The following is a 6,942-nucleotide window of genomic DNA, read 5'->3' as shown; positions in this document are numbered from 1 at the left end:
AGGAATGTCCCTGCTGAAGGAAAGAGAGAAATTTCACCCCCTCCCCCTTTTTGTCCTATTCAGACAGTGGCTTGCACTTTGCCCACTTACATCGGGGAGGGCGCTCTTCTTTACTCAGTCTATGAATTCAAATGCTAATCTCTTCTGGAAACACTGTCACAAACACTCAGAAACAATGCTTACCTAGCTGTCTAGTCACCTTTTAACCCAATCAAGTGGACGCATTAAATTAACCATGACATGCAGGTTTCCTCTTTGTCATTTAACTGATGAGGAGACAAAGGGACTGTCTCAGCGAATTAAGATTTGATTGGGGGGGGGGGTATATCCCTGACTAGGCCACTGAGCCAAGTGTAGTGGACATCTGTCGGGTACGCCTGCCCAGGGCCCACTTCCTGTTCTTCTGCCAGGAGCACCACGATTTTTTTGTGGAACTAGCCTTTTATTCTAGACACAGTCTTGATTGGAATGTCACTGGAGATGCTTCCCCTCTCTCACTCAAGGGTTGGTAAGGAATTCAACTTAGTCCAAAAGGGGGCTCTCTCCCAGAACCTGAATTGGAAGAGCACAAAGCTGGAAAGGGTTGGAGAACATTTGTTCAGAGGCCAGGACTCTGAAGAGACCTTCCCTTGGCACCTGCACCAGACTTGCAGCTGCTCTGCGTCCATCCTTCAGAAGCCAGCAACTTTGACTTCCTTCCAAGCCTGTGGCCACCCCTGAAGCTTACCAACTCTTTCCTTTGTTTAAGTTAAGCAGACGTGGTTTCCATTGATGCTACTGTATTCTATCTTTCAGGAGATTCCCTTAAAGACAAAATCAGAAAGGGCGGCAAGGAAACACTGAAGTTTATCCCCACACAAGTGGAGCACACCGTTCTCTTTAAAAGCACAGTCGGACTTCCCTGGTGGTTAAGAATCTGCCTGCCCATAGAGGGAACTTTCCTCAACATAATAAAGGCCATATATGACAAACCCACAGCCAACATCGTCCTCAATGGTGAAAAACTGAAAGCATTTCCACTAAGATCAGGAATAAGACAAGGTTGCCCACTCTCACCACTCTTATTCAAAGTAGTTTTGGAAGTTTTAGCTACAGCAATCAGAGAAGAAAAGGAAATAAAATGAATCCAAATTGGAAAAGAAGAAGTAAAGCTGTCACTGTTTGCAGATGACATGATACTATACATAGAGAATCCTAAAGATGCTACCAGAAAACTACTAGAGCTAATCAATGAATTTGGTAAAGTAGCAGGATACAAAATTAATGTACAGAAATCTCTGACATTTCTATACACTAATGATGAAAAATCTGAAAGTGAAATCAAGAAAACACTCCCATTTACCACTGCAACAAAAAGAATAAAATATCTAGGAATAAACCTACATAAGGAGACAAAAGACCTGTATGCAGAAAATTATAAGACACTGATAAAAGAAATTAAAGATGATACAAATAGATGGAGAGATATACCATGTTCTTGGATTGGAAGAATCAACATTGAGAAAATGACTCTACTACCCAAAGCAATCTACAGGTTCAATGCAATCCCTATCAAACTACCACTGGCATTTTTCACAGAACTAGAACAAAAAATTTCACAATTTGTATGTAAACACAAAAGACCCCGAATAGCCAAAGCAATCTTGAGAACGAAAAATGGAGCTGGAGGAATTAGGCTTCCTGACCTCAGACTATACTACAAAGCTACAGTAATCAAGACAGTATGGTACTGGCACAAAAACAGAAATATAGATAAATGGAAGAGGATAGAAAGCCCAGAGATAAACCCACGCACATATGGTCACCTTATCTTTGATAAAGGAGGCAGGAATGTACAGTGGAGAAAGGACAGCCTCTTCAATAACTGGTTCTGGGAAAACTGGACAGGTACATGTAAAAGTATGAGATTAGATCACTCCCTAGCACCATACACAAAAATAAGCTCAAAATGAATTAAAGACCTAAATATAAGGCCAGAAACTATCAAACTCTTAGAGGAAAACATAGGCAGAACACTCTATGACATAAATCACAGAAAGATCCTTTTTGACCCACCTCCCAGAGAAATGAAAATAAAAACAAAAAGAAACAGATGGGAGCTAATGAAACTTCAAAGCTTTTGCATAGCAAAGGAAACCATAAACAAGACCAAAAGACAACCCTCAGAATGGGAGAAAATATTTGCAAGTGAAGCAACTGACAAAGGATTCAGCTCCAAAATTTACAAGCAGCTCATGCAGCTCAATAACAAAAAAACAAACAACCCAATCCAAAAATGGGCAGAAGACCTAAATAGACATTTCTCCAAAGAAGATATACAGATTGCCAACAAACACATGAAAGAATGCTCAACATCATTAATCATTGGAGAAATGCAAATCAAAACTACAATGAGGTATCACCTCACACCAGTCAGAATGGCCATCATCAAAAAATCTAGAAACAATAAATGCTGGAGAGAGTGTGGAGAAAAGGGAACACTCTTGCACTGCTGGTGGGAATGTGAATTGGTACAGCCACTATGGAGAACAGTATGGAGGTTCCTTAAAAAACTACAGATAGAACTACCATACAACCCAGCAATTCCACTACTGGGCATATACCCTGAGAAAACCATAATTCAAAAAGAGTCATGTACCAAAATGTTCACTTCAGCTCTATTTACAATAGCCCGGAGATGGAAACAACCTAAGTGTCCACCATCGGATGAATGGATAAAGAAGATGTGGCACATATATACAATGGAATATTACTCAGCCATAAAAAGAAACGAAATTGAGCTATTTGTAATGAGGTGGATGGACCTAGAGTCTGTCATACAGAGTGAAGTAAGTCAGAAAGAGAAAGACAAATACCGTATGCTAACACATATATATGGAATTTAAGAAAAAAAAATGTCGTGAAGAACCTAGGGGTAAGACAGGAATAAAGACAGAGACCTACTAGAGAATGGACTTGAGGATATGGGGAGGGGGAAGGGTAAGCTGTGACAAAGTGAGAGAGTGGCGTGGACATATATACACTACCAAACGTAAAATAGATAGCTAGTGGGAAGCAGCTGCATAGCACAGGGAGATCAGCTCGGTGCTTTGTGACCACCTAGAGGGGTGGGATAGGGAGGGTGGGAGGGACGGAGACACAAGAGGGAAGAGATATGGCAACATATGTATATGTATAACTGATTCACTTTGTTATAAAGCAGAAACTAAAACACCATTGTAAAGCAATTATACTCCAATAAAGATGTAAAAAAAACAAAAAAAAAGAATCTGCCTGCCAATGCAGGGGACAAAGGTTCGAGCCCTAGTCCGGGAAGATCCCAAATGTCACGGAGCAACTAAACCCGTGCGCCACAACTACTGAGCCTGCGCTCTAGAGCCCATGAGCCACAACTACTGAGCCCGCGTGCCACAACTACTGAAGCCGGCGTACCTAGACCCTGTGCTCCGCAACAAGAGAAGCCACTGCAATGAGAAGCCCGTGCACCTCAACAAAGAGTAGCCGACGCTCGCTGCAACTAGAGAAAGCCCGCGCACAGCAGCAAAGACCCAACACAGACAAAAATAAAGAAATACATTCAAAAAGTAAAACTAAAACACTTGGCTTCCTTAAAAAAATAAATAAATAAAATAAAAGCACTGTCGTTTGGTGTCTCAGTGGAACTTCTCAAGATTTTCCTCTTCTTCCTTATGGGTAAACAGAGTCTGCTCAGGGTTGTGTAATTAGGGAGTGATGGAGTTGGCACCTATATTCGGTTGTCTGACTCAGTAATGTTGTGTTGGGATCTCTCAAATCACTCCTAGGGGCGTTCATCCTGGTCTCAGGTTGTGATTTGGGTGCCACCACTTATACCCTGTGGGATCCGGGAGGGCCTCCTCTGTGCCTCTATTTTCCAAGTCTGTAACATGGAGATTGTTAGGCTGTATATACGTATATATGTTTGCCTAATTATCCACAATGGGAGAAAACTAATCAGACAAGCTCAGAGGCATGTCAATGGAGAAACATTTTAGAGGCTATACATTTTATCAGTTATACCAAATTGTTACACAAACATTGTACATGTGCTTTTAGCAGTGGACTTAAAGCAAGCATTGTTATACAGCAGTTATTCTCGGCGACAAGTTCACTAGAGAATTCTCTTTGTATCCTGAACGTTGGGGGCAACAGCACAGTTAGAAGTAAAACAATAATTTTCAATATTGATAGCAAGAAACAGTTCAATTAAGTTAGTAGAATAGGTCTTACAGGTCTGGTCTGGGTTTTTGGGTCAGTTGCTTGCCACTGTTGTCATCTTTTTCTCATCCTGGATGTCATTTGGGGATATATTAAGTAAATATATATACTTAGTATATATTAAGTCCTTTCTTAATATAAAAGGCAACAGCCAGCCCACAGCTGCAGCTACTACCTTATTGTCTAGCTTCTTTTTTCACTATAATGGCAGCCAACAGCTCCACAACACACTTAGGAGTGTTTATGAGTTCTCTGTACTCTCCTGGTGGCCTCCATGCATCAAGAACAGCCGCCATTGGGGCCCATATATTAATGGATGGCCACCCATGATTCCCCCCGCAACTTCCCATTCCCATCCCTTATTTCCCGATGTCTTGGTGCTCATGGGAGTTTCCTTGGTCTCCTAGCTGGCTTGCCAATTGTTGGGCTGCCCCCTACAGGCCTGCAAGCCCTGTAATTGCCCAGCCTCAAGACTGAAGAAAGAGGGCTTCCCTGGTGGTGCAGTGGTTAAGAATCTACCTGCCAATGTAGGGGACAAGGATTCAAGCCCTGGTCCGGGAAGATCCCACATGCCGCGGAGCAACTAAGCTTGTGTGCCACAACTAATGAGCCTGTGCTGTAGAGCCCGCGAGTCACAACTGCTGAAGCCCGTGCGCCTAGAGCCCATGCTCTGCAACAAGAGAAGCCACCGCAATGAGAAATCCTCGCACCGCAATGAAGAGTAGCTCCCGCTCGCCGCAACTAGAGAAAGCCTGCACGCAGCAACGAAGACCCAACGCAGCCAAAAACAAACAAGTAAAATAAATAAATAAAATAAATTAATTTATTAAAAAAAAAGACTGAAGAAAGAGCCTGGAGAGCGACATAGACAGCAACAGAGAGAGACATCAATGGTTCATTAGATAGGGGATCTTACAAGTCTGAAGCAAGGTCCTGGAGACACCCCACCATGTACTGTAGACCACAGGCAGGAAACGCAGCAGTCTGCAGTGCTGGGGGGGATGGGGGAGGGGACTGGAGGCCACCAGTTATAGGGGGAATTGACATCAGGTTGGCTCATCAGTTACCAGGGGAACCAGCGGCTGGGGCAGGGGGCAAGCTTGTAGGCAGTTACTGATTAAGTCCTGTAATGAAGAGGATTGGATAGTCATGTGAGTCGGGTGTAGGCGAAGCAGGGACTGGTAGAGCAGGGGATGGGCGGAGAGCAAGGGAACAGCCATCTTGGGTTGCCTGACCGTACAAAGATGTTGGATTGCCTGACCCTAAGGCTCCTTCCCCACTCTCAAATTCTCTCTCTTTCTGTGTGAAATTGTGGGTAGAAAATAGAATGTAAGAATAACAAACATTTCCTCTGTGTTCACTGTGTGCCAGGTCCTATTCTACACACTTTATTTGTATTAACTCATTTAATCCTCACAACAACCAGCCTCTATGATAGAGGCCCCGTTGGGGCACGGGCTTTATTTTATTCACTGTTGTATCCACTCTGGGCTTGGCATAAAGTATATGATCAATAAGTGTTAGAGCAGATGGATAAACAAGTGAAATAAAAAATCCATGAATGGATAGAAAGGGGAGGGAGACCAATTTCCTCCAAATCGAATTCTATGGTCTTCTGGCCTTCTTGAAGTTCATTTGGGCTCTCATTACTTCTCAGGTAAGCTCTAGTGTTTTAAGGAAATTCTTGAATTAATTCCTCTTTTTTTTCAGCTGCTGTGAAGATATGACTTCTGAATCTTTCTTCTTTCACTTTTTCTTCTTTCAAGTAGCACCAACAACTGAGCCCAATGGTGCAAGTACTTAGATGACAATCGGACATCATTTTTAAAATATTAATTAATTAATGTATTTATGGCTGAGTTGGGTCGTTGTTGCTGCGTGCAGGCTTTCTCTAGTTGTGGTGAGCGGGGGTTACTCTTCGTTGCGGTGCGCGGGCTTCTCACTGCGGTGGCTTCTCTTGTTGCGGAGCACGGACTCTAGGCACATGGGCTTCAGCAGTTGTGGCTCACGGGCTCCAGAGCGCAGGCTCAGTAGTTGTGGCGCACGGGCTTAGTTACTCCACGGCATGCGGGATCTTCCCGGACTAGGGCTCGAACCCGTGTCCCCTACCTTGGCAGGCGGATTCTTAACCACTGTGCCACCAGGGAAGCCTGGACATCATTTTCTTGACCCGTACTTAGATAAGAAAGGCTCTAAGGGTTCCAAGATGGTATGTTACTGCCCACATCACTCAGGTTTAATGGGGAGTTTTCTATGACCAGTTCACTGAGGAAAAGCACAAACAAGCTTGGGCTTAGTTGATGGTATGCTGGCATCGCTGAAGGGGACAGCTGCAGCACCGTGGCTTCAACCAGGAGGGTGTCCGAAGGACAACAGGCGAGGAAACTCCTGGGCAGATCCACCTGGATGGAGCGATGGCCAAAGAGGTGGTCTACATTGGTTCATGGACAATAGTTAATGGTTTCCAGGAAAGAAGGTTTCATTCGCTCCTCTGGGAATGAACCTCACCTGAACTGCTAACTGAGATGAAAAGAAACACGAGATGGATAGAGGAAGAAGGAAGTTATGGATATCAACTGTGGCTTTGTGACCCGTGATATAACAGGAGCTACAGAAGTTATTATCTTTTCCTCCCTGCTTGCTGCTCATTTGTTCATCTGCATTAACCCCAAATTTCCCTCTCCCTTTCCTCTATTGTGTTATATG

The sequence above is a fragment of the Aethalodelphis obliquidens genome, unplaced genomic scaffold, assembly GCF_003676395.1.
Source record: "Aethalodelphis obliquidens isolate GAN/ISIS:26980383/991018 unplaced genomic scaffold, ASM367639v1 scaffold35, whole genome shotgun sequence".
Lineage (NCBI taxonomy): Eukaryota > Metazoa > Chordata > Mammalia > Artiodactyla > Delphinidae > Aethalodelphis > Aethalodelphis obliquidens.
The sequence above is the reverse complement of the archived record's forward strand: the minus strand, read 5'-3'. Positions refer to the sequence as shown.